Below are 18231 nucleotides of genomic sequence, written 5' to 3' on the forward strand. Positions count from 1 at the left end.
TGCCATTTTCACGGAAAGCCAATTTTCATACTTACAATCATTTACCTAAATGCGAATATTTAATGTCTGTGAAAAACGTGTCTGTAAAATAATATTAATCGTGATTATAACTCCTTGTTAAATTAATGTAGCAAACGATTGTAACAATATTATTTTACAACTATTTATTTACAACGATTCTTGCAAATTTGCAAAAAATACATTCCAATTCAAATAAGTGTGTTGAAAAATCACTTTCCGTGAAAAATCGTCTGTGAAATCGCGGTGAAGAAAAATAATTTCACCAAATGAAAATAATTTAAAAGTAGCAATAATGCCCATCGCTAGTAGCAACGTCCCGGTTTATTATTTTGCCAATTTGAAACGTTATTAAATTCATGGAGGTGAAACTGGGGCGTGTGTCGTTAGAACTGTTAATGGTAGTTGATAAACAATTTATTACTGTGTAGGTTATAGTATGGGACAGGACGAGATGGAAATCGGGGTGGGGACGCCTCGCACACCCGCACAGTCCCCGCACTAACCCGGTGCGGGCTAGCGCGGATGACGTGCGGGTGTGCAATGCGTCCCCCCGCCACATACCCCGATTGTGATCTCAACCTGTCGCGCACTATAGCTATATACTTAGCAGGTATATCGTTTCGAAGATATTGATCACGATATCTGACGATGACAATATCATCATAGTGAATTGATACGAAACATAATGATTATTATCTACAAACTGAGCTAGGGCTAGTAAATCATGTTACAATTGCGAAAGTGTCTCTGTCTGTTTGTTAGCTTTTCAGGGCCCACCTGTATACCGATTCTGACGAAGATTGCTTACATCTTGGGAACGGACGTAGGCTTTTTGTCTCGGAAAATTAAATAGTTCCCATGCGGTATATAAAAAACCAAAATTCGTTTGGAAGACGTTACGCGATCATCTATTTGGTAATAGAGACGGCTTGATCGTGGAGACGGATAAGGCTACTTTTTATTCCGGAAAATCGACGTTCCCTTGGGATTTTTAGAAACCTAAATCTACGAAATCTTATAATCTATCGACGAATTAAACAAAATTGAGTTGTAGTGTCCGTCAAAATATTAGTTTTATACCATAAGTGTGCGTTGCACATAAACAAAAGTGAGTCGATCAATATCTTTTAAAATAATCTACTCAGGGTAAATTTTCGTTATTGTTTCTTATATAAAAGTCACTTCAAAATCACCTCTGAGTAGATACCTATACAAAATTTACTTCAAAACAATAATTCTTTCGCTACCTCACAAAGCCTTATTACACATCATGTCACAACTCTGAGTATTGGTTCTGCTAAGCACATCCCTCCAGCCTTCCTTTGAAGCCTTATAACTGGTCGTCACAAAGGCTGCCACTAACAAGTGATAGAAAATTAGCTTCATTGCTGTTCGTACCATTATATAGCGAGTAATTAAAGATAATAATAATTGCTACGCGGCGTGTGGAAATATACACGTGTAGAAGGTAGGACCTTGAATCCTTTTGTAGATATTAATTAATTAGTTTTCTTAAGGTCTAGTTTTCTTCGTGTGGAAAACTTATTTTTTATTTATTTGTACCAACAAACAAAAATATTATATAGGTTGATGAACACATAACACTACTTCGCGTTGCGTAGTCATGTAAAAATGAGAAGAGGTACAGTATATTCGTTTCAAGCAATTATAAATATAGGTATCACTTGCTTTAACAGTGAAGGAAAAGACCGTAAGCAAACATGTATTGTAACCGTAAGCATGTTAGAGTTCTGCATAATGTGCTCAAAAGTGTGTAAAGTTTGCCAATACGCAATTGGCCAGTTTGGTGGACTGAGGCCTAAGCTCTTCTCATTCTGAAAGGACACCCATCATCACGATGATTATGATAATGATGAAACTTAGCCAAGACGACCTTGATCTACCAATTTCCCAATTTTCCGAACTTTTTAGGGTTCCGTACCTCAAAAGGAAAAACGGAACCCTTATAGGATCACTTTATTGTCTGTCTGTCCGTGGTGTCTGTCAAGAAACTTATAGGGTACTTCCCGTTGACCTAGAATCATGAAATTTGGCAGAGAGGTAGGTTATATAGCACAAGTACAGGAATAACCCCAAAAAACCGCGAATTTGTGGTTACATCATTTAAAAAAAAAAATTATGTGTTTCAATTTCAAAATAAGTTAACTATACCAAGTGGGGTATCATATGAAAGGGCTTTACCTGTACACCCTAAAACAGATTTTTATTTATTTTTATGTATAATAGTTTTTGATTTATCGTGCAAAATGTTAAAAAAAATACCCGAGTACGGAACCCACAGTGCGCGAGTCTGACTCGCACTTGACCGGGTTTTTTTACGTAATAAGCAGGTCGTTACTTAAAGTCGTGTCGCTTAGTGTAAAAATAGATCGAGGAGGGCGGGAAACACGAAAGCGTTGAATTATAAACACTACCAGCGTAATTATTGCCTGAGGATATTTTGTAAGAAAGGAAGATTGTACAAAGCGAATTCGTATTATGTATAATTATCACTTACCTATCTTGATATTTTAAACGTGTCGGAGGACATCTGAAACAAAATATAATAATCTTAATTAGGTATAATTTCAATAATTAACAATGGAAATAGATACTTTAGCTTGATGAAGCTTTGTTTTTAAACTTTGTGATAAGGTAACTATGTGAAACGAGATTTTACTGTTACGCTTGCTCAGGTTACACAGGTTATGTACAGATGAAAAAAAAAAAAAACTTTTAAATGGTGAAAAAAAAAATTCAAATAGACGCAATAGCTACGGTGATTCATCTGCATTATCAACCCATTGCTGGCCCATTACTGAGCACTACACCTCTCAGAATGATGTCAGAGTCCACCATAGTGGCCGAGTGTGGATTGAAGCGAAATAGTCGGGCTTACGTCAATTAAATATCTGAGTATAGCCGTTACATTCTATACTTAAAATTTTAAGTTACACTTTTAGTTGACGGAGAGGATAAAGTTAAGATAGCTTAATTTTAGTTCTTGCCATCTGCGACTTACATGTCTGAAAGTCAGATTAAGGTTTGAGTCATTGTACATATTCAGTAAAAACGATAAATAATAACGGACTAGGTCCTGTTTTAGAGGTATGTTACAAATGGAAATGTAAATAGCGTGTTAGTCGTAATCATTTCAGGGTTGATGACAATCAGAAAATTGTTCACTTGCCGGCGACGACTCGACGCCGCACCGCCCTCTGTCGTGAGCTCGTGTCTGTAATAGACCCGCAGCGGGAATACGGTGCCTATTACCGCTACTTTTTACAATGGTATTGCAGTACTACATAGTAGTAAAACATGCAGTTAAACATGCAGTTAAACACTGTTTCTTTATCACTATGTCCCATGTTATAAACTAGCTGATGCCCGCGACTTCATTCGCGTGGTTTTTAAAACCCCGTGAGAACTCTTTGATTTTCCGGGATAAAAAGTAGCCTAAAATTTAATCCAGGGTATAATCTATTTCCATTCTAGACAGCCAAATCCGACATAGACAAAGACATAGTCGGTAAAGACATCCGCCTTCAATTGGAGAGGCCCGGCCTCAAACCCGAGCACGCACTTTTAACATTTCTGAGTCATTGGGCGTTTTAAGCAATTCAATATCACATGTTTTAACGGTGAAGGAAAACATCTTGAGGAAACACACATGCTCTCAGTACTTCATAATGTTCTCAAAGATGTACCTATGAAGTCTGCCAATCTGCACTTGGCTAGCGTGGTGGACTATGGCCAAAAATTCTGATAGAAGACCCCGTGCTCTGTAGTGCGCCGGCGATGGCTTGATAATGATGATGATAATATAATCATGAGTGTTTTGATTTATGCACGGATAATAGAGTTAATTAAAGTCCTATTATATATTAAATATTTTTATTATAATAATTATATTATGGGTACCTATTAAAGAATATGAAATAATTTACGACACAACATTTTCAAGTTGATTTGGTGTCTGGCAAATAATATTTTGTAAAGCTTGAACACTTGCGTCTGCGAAAATACTTCACTCAAGTACGCTTGAACGCTTTCAACGAATTAACACAAAATAACAATTAAACAAAAACACTTCAACTGAATTAATTCTACTTAAATCATAACAGCGGCGAGTCCTGCAATTAATTGCTCGAAATAACGTTATCATTGAAAGTGCACATTATACCGTGAAACGTAAAGCCGTCAACACACACAATACTATACGATGGCTGCAGCGAGCACAATCAGTGAGACACGTCTCCCTCGCGGTTTTTGCAAAGCGATCTCTGAAAAAGCTGCGAAAAGCGTTATCGCACAGTCTTATATTATTACCAGAGGATGCCCGCGACTTCGTCCGCGTGGATTTATGGTTTTGAAGATCCCGTGGGAACTGTTTGGTTTTCCGGGATAAAAAGTTGTCTATGTCAATAACATAGACGCAAGCTACCTCGGTACAAAATTTCATACAAATCGGTTGAGCGGATGGGTCTTTAGGAATCCCGTGGGAACTGTTTGGTTTTCCGGGATAAAAAGTTGTCTATGTCAATAACATGGACGCAAGCTACCTCGGTACAAAATTTCATACAAATCGGTTGAGCGGATGAGTCTTTAGGAATCCCGTGGGAACTGTTTGGTTTTCCGGGATAAAAAGTTGTCTATGTCAATAACATGGACGCAAGCTACCTCGGTACAAAATTTCATACAAATCGGTTGAGCGAATGGGTCTTTAGGAATCCCGTGGGAACTCTTTGATTTTCCAGGATAAAAAGTAGCCCATGTCCGTCCCCGGAATATAAGCTAACTCTGTACCAAATTTCGTAAGAATCGGTTAAACTGTTGAGCCGTGACAAGGTAGCAGACAGACAGACAGACACACTTTCGCATTTATAATATTAGTATGGATGCTTAAGTTCATGTACTGCAAGACTTCATACTGAGATATGAATAGAACCAAGAACATCGTCATCCACAATCGAATATACTGACCAAAAAACCAACAAGGTAGTTACTGCCTATGTAACAGATATAGACTCCTAGACATTTGTACCTATTATGTATGAGGAACTGTATGAACTTGTATGGCTCGTGACAACAATAGCCTGGCTCTTCACTGTACAGTTTGAACGCCTTCATAGTTTTCTAGAAGCTGCGTTGGATACGTACCCGTCGTGCATTGTGTATGACAAAAGCCTATATTGTACAATAAATAACGGACGCTAAGCTGATTAGCATAAATCGGGTCGACATTCCCTGAATTACCTAAAATCTGTTAACAAATGGTAGCTTTGCATAATTGAATGAGTGGAAAGTAAACTCGAGCATATGGAGTGGTGTTAGAGCCGTTAAAAAAAAATACTAGAGTTGTTACTTACTGACATTTATCGATAGTTTCGACACACCCGATGAAGATACTACATCGTCGTAAATATCTTGTCATTCTGAGAGTCGTCATCACCTTTTCATTCTTGCCGGGCGGCAGAATGAGAAGGGTTTAGGCTTAGTCCATCATGCTAGCCAAGTGTGGATTGGCATACATACACGTTTGAACATAATATGGAAAACTCTCAGGCATGCAGGTTTCCTCACGATGTTTACTCCGAAAAGATAGAAGTAGTTAAGTAGGTGCGTGTCTAGAATCGAACGCCGGATCACCCAATAGGAGTCCAACATCTTAACTACTGGGCTATTGGTATTAACGCTCGCGCTATTAACACCCTAGTGCGCGACAGGTTGAGATGGCAACTCGGGTGGGAAAACCAATGCCAACGAGGTACCAATGTGGAGTCACAAACAATATGAAGAGTAAAAGGTTCGTGCGGCTAATTGGCACCGGCTCCAAAAAATCTTAATATGGAACTACATTAACTTTTGTATAAGTACATAATAATATATTCGGTAATAAATTAAATTAATTTATACTGGTGTTTGTGGGTATTGAAGTCAGTTTTTTTTTTGATTTTTTGAATATTTTAATGATTTTAGAACTCCTCACCTGAATGGTATTTTAGCTTCATCCTAAAAAAAACTAATATGCTATGTATGTAATATATATCATATTTGCTTGCGTCGGATCTAAAAAGTGTCGTGTTTTATTTGTTTTCTAACGGAAATGTTTGTTTTCTATCGCGGTGTGTTTGAACTCTTATTTATTTTGATGACGCAATATAAATTACAAACAAAAATATACGTTATTGCTTTTTTTTTCTGTATATACTTTAGATTGATTTTTCAGCTAAAAAGTTAGTTTTAAAATCCATTAATATAAATAAATAAAACTGCGTCATTTTTACCCGATAACGGCAAACGACAAAGTAAGGGTTATGATTTTAACAGTCTACGTATGTATGTAGGTTTGTATTAACCCCTAAACTACTGAGCCCAATTTGAATAATGAAGTGTCAATCGATTCGTTATTATTCGGTTTTAGTATGCATATATTTTGCTATTATTAATATGTATTTTACTTATTTGATTATTTGTCGAACCATATTGAAACCTTGTAAAACATTCATTACGTTCTATTTTAACCCCCGACCAAAAAAGAGGGGTGTTATAAGTTTGACGTGTGTATCTGTGTATCTGTGTGTCTGTGTATCTGTGTATCTGTGTATCTGTCTGTGGCATCGTAGCTCCTAAACCGATGATAGCTCTTTTCTAGTAACTGTAACCTTCACTTGTCGGGGATGTTATAAATTTTTAATTTACACTTGTCTTTATTCGATTTTGAGGTAGGCCCTTGACTGCATCTTATCGTAAGTGATAAACTCCTTAGGTCCCTAACATGTACCAATTTTCAAATTTTGTAATTGCCACTTTAGCTTCGCAACCCGCTGAGCTACCAATTTCCACTAGCCTACGAATCCAATCCCCTTGAACGGTCTTTGTATTTTCGCCTTGTGTGCTAAGAATCCAACCGAGACCGATGTAGGTACCAGTTCTTGTATTGCGTTTGATCCGTTTGCATTCCATCTGGGATTCGGCAATTAGATCTCACCGTTATTCCTTCAAGCAGTCGCTTGGTATTGCTTTCGAGGTTTCGACTTTACCTTTGTTATTGCAGGAATGCCGTTTCAATTTACATCATAGTAATATCACTTAGACGAAGTCCGTTTTGTTTTGTTAGTGTGGCTAGGGTGGGTTTGCTTTACACGGCAAGCCTGGACGAGGTAGACACGCTGCAAAATTGTCTGTATAAAATGATTTTTGCTAGACTCTATCCTCTGAAAGAAGTTAGTGTGGCGCTCTCTCTGTCACATATTCCCAAATAAATGATAGAGACAAAAATCTCAGTGGGTGTTAACCATTTTGAGGCACCAACGAATCAGAAAACGTTTTTAAAGTTTAAAGCTTTAACCACCTGTCATGTTCACACTTATAAGTCACAAAGTCAAATTCAGTCTTTTTTTATAACTTGCAGACCTACTGTATAGTGTTTTTTTTCCTCTTAAGGAAACTGTTAAGCTTGGTAATCTACAAAAGTTACAAGTTAGCCCCGTTGTAGGTCCTACCTACTGTTTTTTTCAATGGCTGAAGTAAAGAACTTTAAAGATTCCAGCTGTATTCTTCTTTTTTTGTAATTCTTTTGCCTTTTTCTGAAAATATTTTAATATATTTAAATTTACTCTATTTTAATATACGGAATTCAATTTTAGTCGCGAAGCTAATTTGAAATCTCATTTCGAAGACGCCTTAAATATAATAAACGAAGGATAAAACTGTCCCAAAGTAATTTTAAACTCCTAGACTCGTTGAATTGCAAATATAAGGAAGTAAAACGATGTTTGGCGTTTTCTGTTTTCCTGGTAAGTTTTCAAAAGTTGCATGTAATTGGTTAATTCAACTGCGGTGCGGGTAAAGTTTTCAAAACCACAACGACTTAAAAAAATATACTTTCATAGTAAAAGTTGGTACTGTAGTGTACTAGTTTAGTTTAATCAAAATTAAATGGTTTTATCTTATTTTTATGGGACTTTCGTCCGACAAGGATACGCCAGCCCTATCGTAGCCAAAATTACAAACTAAATTATTTAATGGTAGGTATGCAATGGATTCAACTGAACCGTCTAGATAGGTATACAGAAATATTTCACTAATCGATTTAAAACCTTTCTGATGGTTAACAGGGCTCTCTCCGTAAGTTACTCCATACAATCGTAGTCCCAATTTCATTTGAATACTAAGCAACCAAAGTCCATGAATTTTTGCAGACATATTCTATAAATTAATGTCTGTGCCTGTCATGTTTTAGATTTTTCTAAAAATATGTAGTTTTAAAATTACAGGGGCTCAAAGATTAGTACGTGAATTTTTAAGACCGCGTAACTTTGAAACCGAATATTTTAACGGAAATATGGAAAATCACAGGCATAGATATTAGTTCCTGGAACGTTTCTACAAAATTCCATTGAGTATGATTGGTTAGTATTCAAATGAGAGACGAACTACGTTTGTATGGAGCGAGTGACGGAGAGACCTCTCTTAACTGAGAATGCTTGTCAAAGTATGTCTCATTTATTAATGTTATATATCTGCACAAGAATATCTCCCTGCAAGTAATTTATCTGCTAAGCATTAGCTATATACTCTAACAAATGTTGGATAAGACATGGAGTTTCCTCTATTATCAGTAAACTAGATGATGCCCGCAGCTTCACCCGCGTGGATTGGTCAGATCTCCTGCAGCATCAGGATTGAAGAGTTGGCATCCAAATTTTTATGGAACAATGTCGCAAAGTTCCTCTATGGATTAAAAAAAAATTACCCAAATCGGTTCAGAAACCTTGGAGATATAGGTATAGGCATAGGTAGAAAAACACAATTCCTCCATTTTTAAAGTCGGTTAAAAAAGTAGCCTATGTTACTCCTTGGTTAATCCTCTACATGTCTGTGGAAGTCCCGTCAAAATAGGATCAGCCATTCCGAAGATAAGCCCGTTCACAAACAGACAGTCACTTCAATTTTATTTATTATTTATAGATTATAAATAAGTTATTATAACATTTTGGTAACTTAGCTTTATTTCGCTGCCATCTAGCGGGTGGTTGATAAATTAACACCTCTGACTTTGACTTGAACCAAAAGCAGCGACACCTATTGAAAACAGCTCGTACTACGATGTTGCGTCAAATCAACACGTACAGATGGCGCTGTTGGAAAAGGTAAAGGTTGGAAAAGGAAAATATTCAGAATGTTATTGATTATTCCAACATTGTTTGCATTTCAAAGAAAGATGAGGAAAGCTTAGTTAATAAGCTAAGTTACTTAGGAGAAAAATAATTTGATAGCCTGATTGATGAATTTTAATGCCGCCATTTATCTATTACTGCCTGTTCTGAAATGGGAATGAGTTAAATAGATAAAAAAGAAACATAACAAGGTGCTTCATAGGTGATAATTTTTCTCTGTTTTGACCATAGACTAGTTTTGACTTTATGGTAAGTGAAACTTGAAATAGAAAAACAAAATATTACTTTAACCTAATTTAAAAAAAAAACGGGATTCATCAAATATTGATCTTCAATTATAATAATAATTAGCTAATAATTTCATTTGATAAAAACCGAAGCAAACAATGATATGAGAATGAGATTTCCTTAAAATATGCAAATCCCAAAGAAATCTATATTTGCCTTCGGTAAAGCCCATTTAGCTGTTTACTTAGGATGCCTACCACTATTCCGTGTAAAATAACAAACAGACAATATTAGCAAATCACCCCTTGCCTTTTCAAACATAAAAAACATATACTTACCTAAGTATAAAAGATTAGGGTCAAGATGTCATTACAGTAAATAAGGAATTAATAACCATTGCAACGTTTCGCATGTTTTTCTAGACCTGAATAAAACAAAAATTTTTAGAGGTTTTTATTTAGTACAATAGAGAATAATTCATAAAAAATACTAAGTAGTCATACTTACTCAGACTATAGTAGGTAAGTAAATTGCACATAGAAAATAAGTTCATAGAAAATTTCCTCTTTAAACGTTCCGCTTTTACTAAAACTGTGACATTCCTTTTGAACTCCAAACTAATTGTAAAACAAGTCGAAATTAGGTTACTCCCTTTCAAAGCATACGCTAAGTACACTAATCCTCCTATCCCGTATATCCACGCAAATGTCTCTTAAAAATACAGAGCCTTTACCGCATTTACGTCATACAATTTTCATTAAACTACATAAGGGGCCATCTACACGGGCGAAGGAAACGCAACGAGTCGTCGGCGATTGTTTCGCCCTGTGGAGATTGGCCTATAAGAGTGACTGCTACAGCTGCAGAGCTACAGCTACGAAATAATACAAGGCAAGATAAAAAGCAAACGTAGACCTGGTCGTAGACGAACATCCTGGCTTAAGAACCTACGCCAGTGGTTCAACATGAGTGCGAGGTTATTGTTTAGGGCAGCGTTGAATAAAATACAGTTAGCCTTAATTGCCAACCACCAATAGATGGCACTCAAAGAGAAAATTGTATCGAATTTGGTGGTACAGCGAGATTATCGCCGCGATTCTCTCATCCGTGGAGATGGCGCTTAAGGGTACGTACGCGCACAGTGGCAGACAGGGCAGACGGGCTAAGCGTCTGGTCCGTGTCATGCCATACGCCCCAGGCTGCTCGCAGACAATTTTTCTCATTTAAAAGTCGAGTGCACATGGATAGATAATACAGGCTCAATCTTTTAAGCCTGGAGTACATTTCGTAATTCTCGTATTGCGATAGTATGTATCACAGATTTTTATTTTTATTTGTAATAAGACGTGAAGTTTTTATTTCAGATCACTAAAATGAACATAAACGCTGGGAGTACGCTGGAAGAAGATAAAATTACGGTTATCCTGTGTGCCTATTCGAAGCGCCCACAGCCGCTTCGGATAGGCTTGCCGTACCGGCAATTAAAATTGACACTGTGTAAAATGGTGTTCGTGTTGGCACTATGAAAAAAAAAATTACTAACATTTGTCCAATGTACGCTTATGTGAAGCTCACTGCAGCTATCAGCGCCAAAATATTGAAATTCAACTTCAAAAGTAGGTCAGCAATCGCAGGTCTAGCATATGTAAAAGTCAGTAGATCAAATGCATAGTACAGTGCATGCATGCATATGAGTACCAATGAGTACTTTCGAAGCAAGAAGCTTTCTCTAGCTTTCACTAGCCTTATATATCGTATATCTAGGTAGGCAGGCAATAATCGTAATTTGAAAGGAAAGATCCGAGCCTTTCAACTATGTATATGTAATGTCATGTGCCCTAATGTAAGCTTCTATTTAATAAACAGTGAAAGAAAAAATCGAGAGTCTGCTCCCGTCGTTACACTGCGTATAACATAAGCAAACCTATTTACTGTAAAAGGTTGGCTTATAAAGGTAATTCACTGGCAATCGACTGTGTAATTATGTAGCTAGGTACTAAATGACGCCCACAACTTCGTCTGCGTGGAGTTAGTAGACTTTAAAAATCCCGTAGGAACTTTTCTGGATATTTTGGTTTTCTGCGCTAAAGTAATAGCTATGTCTATGCGTTTGTATAGGTAGAGAAGCGCCTATGTAAGTACATTATAAATGTATACTTCAATATAATATGGTTAAATCTATATAAGCTATCAGTAATCCGGGTCTCCCGATTTAAGGTGAGCTTAAATTTGTCTTCGTTAGGTGTGATGAAGGTAAAATGTCGCATACTCATTTAGGATTACGTAGTTTATCAGAACTGTCTCAGCCTAATGGAGAGATTTTCCGACTACAATCATTTAGACGAATGTTTACCCAGTAGGTGCACAATTACCTACATATATCTAACAATTAAGAAAACTTCCCTTCACTTTTAAATATAGGTGTCTTGAAGATAAGTGTTAACAGGTATTAAAAAATTGGAATAAAAATAGCACTTTTGAGAATATTATGGAGAACTCTTAGGAATGCCGGTTTCCCCGTGATGTTTTCCTTCACCGTTATGACAAGTGATATTTTGATTGCTACACTCATAACTCCTGCTTCTTGCTGGGTTGTCTTACTTAGTAGAGACCTGATTAATATTTAATTACTATCCACAAGTAACTTATTGACCTTTTTACTGTACTTGAGTAAGTTTAACTAGAACTCAATCCCGTGCTTGCACACTGAAGAAAGCCTCTATAGAGTTTGTGGTCGAGTAGGTATCTTGATTTTCTTTTAGTTTTCTTTTCAGAGTCTACATGTTCGGCTTTTATCTGTAATAATATTATATTAACTTTAAAATTTATGTCTAAAGTAACTTTTTAATGGCGAAACTAGGAAGCAAAAATATAAGCTAAATTGCGAAAACTTGCTTCCGAGTAAACTAACGAAACAACAGCGCATAAAGTGCATAATATATTTCTGTATCGAAGTTGTAAATGTTCTTACTTTAACACTTTCTGAAACTAACAGATTTTATCTCCTTTGTGCACCTGTAAGCTTTAGTTTGAAAAGTTTACTTGTGATATAATCTAAATGTAATAAATAATTTTTAGTGTCCTGTGAAGAAATAGAATTAATATATTGAAATATTTGCCTTAAAATAGTGTTTATCTGCACTTGGCCAGCGTGGTGGATTATGGCTAAGCCCTTTTCATTCTCAGAAAAAACCTGTGATCAGTAGTGTACCAGCCATAAGTTGATGATATTGACGAAAAGTTAGTAGATATGAAGTTAATATGACAGACCCGAATCCGTGAATCCAAATCATTTTCATCTCCATGTTGTCATTTATTACACAGGTTCACATTCACTATGTAAAGGTTACTGTAATATTATGACATATTACACAATACATTGCTCTAATTTTAGCCGAAATGTAATAACAATTAGCATAAATCACTCGTAAGTCATTGCGGTAATTATGGGATACGCAATCATTCCTCATTGGGACTAATTCACACTAACGACACAATGCGATGTGTGTACGTATATCAATCAATCTCCAAAGTCTACAGAGATTTGCAAGTTTATTAAGGATTATACCTACGACTAAATATTTTTATTGAATAAATCATTCATTCATTTATATACACAACTGACGTTCCGCGGTTGACGTAAGAATGCTAAACACTATGGCATCGGTTGAACGCATCAGCGTCGGCGGCTTGGAATCGGATCTATACATTTTCATAGCGCTTAAAAAGTAAGCAAAGAAGCGACGCACTGAGGCCGACGGGACAGTACCTAATAAATACTATGACAAGGGTAAATAAAAAATTTATAACACCCCCGATTTAACAATTAAAATCGGTTCATTAGTTTAGGAGCTACGATGCCACAGACAGATACACAGATACACACGTCAAACTTATATCACCCCTCGTTTTGGGTCGGGGGTTTAAAATGAATGACGTCGGCCGCACAAGTCTTGTCTATCACGGGGCCTCAGAAGCGGTGACATATATTTTCATAGTGTTTAATAATAATCGGAAAAGCGCAACCTAAAACCGAATGAAATATAGACCTTACCCCTTAATATTAAGAGGGCTCTCTCCGTCACTTGTTTCATACAAACGTAGTTCCAATTTCATTTGAATATTAAGCAACCAAAGTCCATGAAATTTTGCAGACATATTCTAGAAAAAACTAATATCTATGTCTGTGGGTTTCCAGATTTCTGTTTAAATATTCGGTTTCAAAGGTACGCGGTCTTAAAAATTTACATACAAATCTTTGACCCCCTGTAATTTTAAAACTACATATTTTTAGAAAAATCTAAAACACCACAGACACAGATATTAGTTTCTAGAATATGTCTGCAAAATTTCATGGATTTTGGTTGCTTAACATTCAAATGAAATTGGAACTACGATTGTATGAAACGAGTGACGGAGAGAGCCCTGTTAAGGTTTATAATCGTGTCAGCTGTGGCGCGTCCGCATCACGCGTCAGTCAAGTTGATCGGTCGCGATCAAAGTTCGTGGAAAAAGATCAAAGAAAAATTCGTGGGTCGCCACGAATTTTTTTTGTGGATCTGCTCTGTCCATAGTAAACTTTTCTTGGTCTTGTAAGCAGGCCAGGTATACTGTAAAGGAGCTGTAAGTGCAATAGCTTACAACTCACATACCAGCTTGAATATAGTTGGTCAAAACTCATGCATGCGGACAGCACCAGGTCAACGCGATTTACGTCACGACGGTAAATGTGACCAACACGCATGACTGAACGCCAATATCGAGGGCTCTTGCGTTTCCGATAGACAAATGACCATCTGCTCCTGATGGCTATGTCGTCGAACTGTGCCTTGGCAAAATACCGATCACATTTTGAAATATTTATGGCCTAGCCTTTATGTGATTTAAATTTATTATCGCGATGTAGGATTGTTGATTGAAATATGTATTTTCTTGGTTGCAGGTTTGAGTACAGTTAAATTATTGTTTCTTTTTAAATATCAAATTGAGATTATTCTTCCAGCATTCTTTGAAGGATCCAGAGCGTCCCAAGATGCAACGAGGATGGCAAACTTATGTTGAACCAATTTAAACCCAAATTACCTTCTGTTTTATACTTATATACTGTACTTGAACATCATTTAGTTCTACTGTTATACGTGCAAAGACAATAACTAATCCAATGAGTCTAAATAAAATGAAGATATGATGGGTACTTGAAGAAATCCTGTGAACATCTCCTATTTGCTATATATCCATTATCTAGGTCTATAGTACTTATTAAGACAAATTCGAAGAGCCCAAACACGATGGAGTTTTTTGATGTTTTGAAATTGAGGACTCCTATAACCACCTCCCGGTTCCATAATGAAATCACCTCCATAGTACCCAAAGAGTATATAAACACTATGTTCTAATAGTACCATAACACTTTGCCATCGAAGTTATTTCAAACATCGGTTAGGGTAATTGGTATGAATTTCAGTTGCAAGATTTGAGCACACTGACACGGCAAGTCAAATAAAAGTTTGTAAAATAGTACGATACGATTAGGCGATATTCTCATCACACTTCACACTAATATTATAAAGTAGAAAGTTTGTATGTGTGTGTGTGTGTGTGTGTATGTTTGTTACTCTTTCACGCAAAAACTACTGGACGGATTGGGCTGAAATTTAGAATAGAGATAGATTATACCCTGGATTAGCACATAGGCTACTTTTTATCCCGGAAAATCAAAGAGTTCCCACGGGAATTTTAAAAAACCTACATCCACGCGAACGAAGTCGCGGGTATCAGCTAGTTTATAATATTTCTTAAAGTGAATTTATTCCTTCTATTTCTATCTCACTTCTCTGAAATACGACTCACGTAAATGCTCAGTGCAAAGTGGCTGGTTTGAGATTTAGAACTATAGAGCTATTACAACTTTGCGCTAACATCAATAGGTTTGTGATAAAATCATAGTGGTCACACACTGGGTAGGTACTCTACTCACGTTCTATATTGAATTGGAAATGACAGAATTTCCGCTCAGGAAATGGAATATCGCAAACTGATTTTATTTCTTACATAATACCACTGATTTTTATATCGATTGTTCTAATAAATTCAAAATACAGAGAATCTTGCAAGCCCTAAATGCGCTAACAATAATAGATTTATGATAAAAAAAATCATAGTGTTTATCGGTCATACACGTGCTCTACTCACGTTCTAAATTGAATTGGCAATGACAGAATTTCCGATTTCAAAGTCATTTTATTTCTTGCGTTCCACTGGTTTTAATCATCCATCCATCCATCCATCAGCCTGTAAGCGTCCACTGCTGGACATAGGCCTTTCCAAGAGCGCGCCACCAAACACGGTCCTCCGCCTTCCTCATCCACCCGCTCCCCGCCACCTTCTTCAGGTCATCGGTCCAGCGGGCTGGAGGTCGTCCTACACTGCGCTTACCTGTACGCGGTCTCCACTCCAGAACACGTCTGCCCCAACGGCCGTCGGTTCTGCGACAGACATGGCCTGCCCATTGCCACTTCAGCTTGCTAATCCTTTGAGCTGGTTTTAATGCCAATTATTATTATCTTTCTTGTTCTAATAAAATAAAGGAACAGAGAATCAAGCATTACAAAACCCATCGATTAATCTCTTTGGTCTAATAAAATAAAACTCGTGAGAGAAAAGACATTTGTTTCCGTTAGTTTAATTAAACCCGTAATAGAGACGGATGATTCACGGGGCCAAATAAAATTGATAGCTTATTGTCGAAAATTTCCACGAATGTACCTACGCGCGTAACACGTATAATATGTGTACGTCATCAATCACAACTTTCAGTTGAATCTGTTCCACTATAATCAATGATCTCTATATAACTAGGGTTGCTGTCTGTACAAATATGAAACAATATTCTTGCCCCTTTTCTATGCATCTTTAAAGAAAAATGTCACTCTCCAGGTCTTTAACTATAGCCATGTAAAAAATCACGCCAATCGGTTGCTCCAATGCGACTTGATTGAAGGACAAACTAACAAACCAATAAACCAACAAACAAACACACTTGCACTTTACAATATGAGTAGTAATTCTTGATTTCTGTTAGAGTATATAATAATGTTTTCATAATTTGATTAAATTCTCTATATTAAGTAACTTACTTATTAAGAACTTATTTTTGTGATTAAGATAAATATATGTTGGTTGCGTTACAAAACGAGTTTGGTTAGTGACAGTGTTTTTTAAATTGCAGTATACGCAGTCGAGCCTACTTGAGACGCAAAAACAATAAACAATGCCCTTTCTATAGAAATGAGTCTTCGTACTCGCGTTGCATTTAACTTTTTAATGACAACCCTAAATGCATTTACTTCCTTAATTAAACCTTTGAACAGCTGGTGCGGCACTCGCTTCACGTCATAGATTTCAATTAATTTCTGTCACCACACAATATCGCTTATTTTATTATTCATATTCATATATCATTTTTAATAATTAATCATTATTTTATGGTATTTTATGAATGTATTGTCGCCTACAACTCACATGCATGAATCTTGTAAAAATCCCGTGGGAATTCTTGGTTTTCCGAAAATGAAATCACGTGGAGAAGAACCAAGATTGTTAAGAGATTGAAGGGCAAAGGTCTGAAAAAGGCATCCCATCCCGCAGGGCCTGTTTCTTTTCCCTGGATAAGAATAAACCTTTGTCACTTGATTTCACACGAAATCAGACATTTTAATCACACACGTAATTTTTTTGCATATGTACCTATATGCAAAAAACCGACCAAGTGCAAGTCAGACTCACACATGAGTTCCATACCGTCGTACAAGAACTAATACTTTTTCTTGTGGTGTAACCATAAATTCATGGTTTTCAGATTTTCCGTTTACTTGTGCTATAAGACATTACTGCCTGCCAAATTTCTATTTCTTCTTGTAAGTAGCCTAAAGTTTTTGATTCACTTGACGGATCTTGATAGACAACAACAATTCCTATAAGGGTTTCTTTTTCTTTGGAAATAGAGAACCCTAAGATATCACACCGATCTGTTACTCCGTTGCGAGATGATTGAAGGACAAACTAATAAACAAACACAGTCGCATTTATAATATTGAAAGTGATGTGAAGGCCACTATTTATATTTTAGGTACTTGTTCAAAAAATAAATTACTATAGCTTATTTTTCAGGAATAAAATACTAAGAAATAATAATCTTTAGGTACTATATTCTCCATTAATATTCTAGAAGTCTATAAACTTAATATTACTTAACTGAAAATAAACAAGTTCATAAAATCGTTAATGAGATTTACGTACAAGATAAACATAAAAAGATTCTCCGCAAAGAAAAATTCTAAACAGTGTAACAAAGCAAGCTTGAAACTGTTGTAAAGTCTTTAAACTTTTGCTTTCGTTCCAGTGAAGTTATTAAATATTAAACTTATAATATAATATGTTCCTATCTGAAACTGACATAGCCTTTTCCATTTCTTAGGATAGCTTCTCACGAATGTGGTAGCTGGAGCCAATTTTCGCCTTTCTTTACAACATGATAGCAACGTAAGTATGCTCGCACTAGCACTAAAGGCCACGAATCCGAAGGTGACAGGGCCAGAACCTATCGTGCCTGTTCAGTGAGTATAAACCTGGTAGTTTTAACTATTCCCAACTATGAGTATATACCACTGACTGCTGGCAAGCCAAAAGTCTTTCCCTACATGGACCAATGCCAGCTTTGCTGCAGGAAGTCCTCGGCAACCTGGGTGGTCTATTTTGCTTCTGGGGCCAGCTTAGATGGCTAGAATGATGACTGCGATGA

At 36.5% G+C, this 18231-nt stretch overlaps 1 protein-coding gene across 3 annotated transcripts in view; it reads right to left on the bottom strand.

Annotated features, from left to right (window-relative positions):
* LOC123873411 (semaphorin-2A) overlaps positions 1-18231 on the bottom strand; it is a 427879-nt gene that overhangs the window by 285100 nt on the left and 124548 nt on the right. For all 3 annotated transcript variants that reach the window (XM_045918256.1, XM_045918254.1, XM_045918255.1), the window contains exon 3: positions 2540-2572. The gene's annotated coding sequence lies outside the window, so the exon portion shown is untranslated. The remainder of the gene's footprint in view (positions 1-2539; positions 2573-18231) is intronic.

This window comes from Maniola jurtina, chromosome 16 (genome assembly GCF_905333055.1).
Source record: "Maniola jurtina chromosome 16, ilManJurt1.1, whole genome shotgun sequence".
Lineage (NCBI taxonomy): Eukaryota > Metazoa > Arthropoda > Insecta > Lepidoptera > Nymphalidae > Maniola > Maniola jurtina.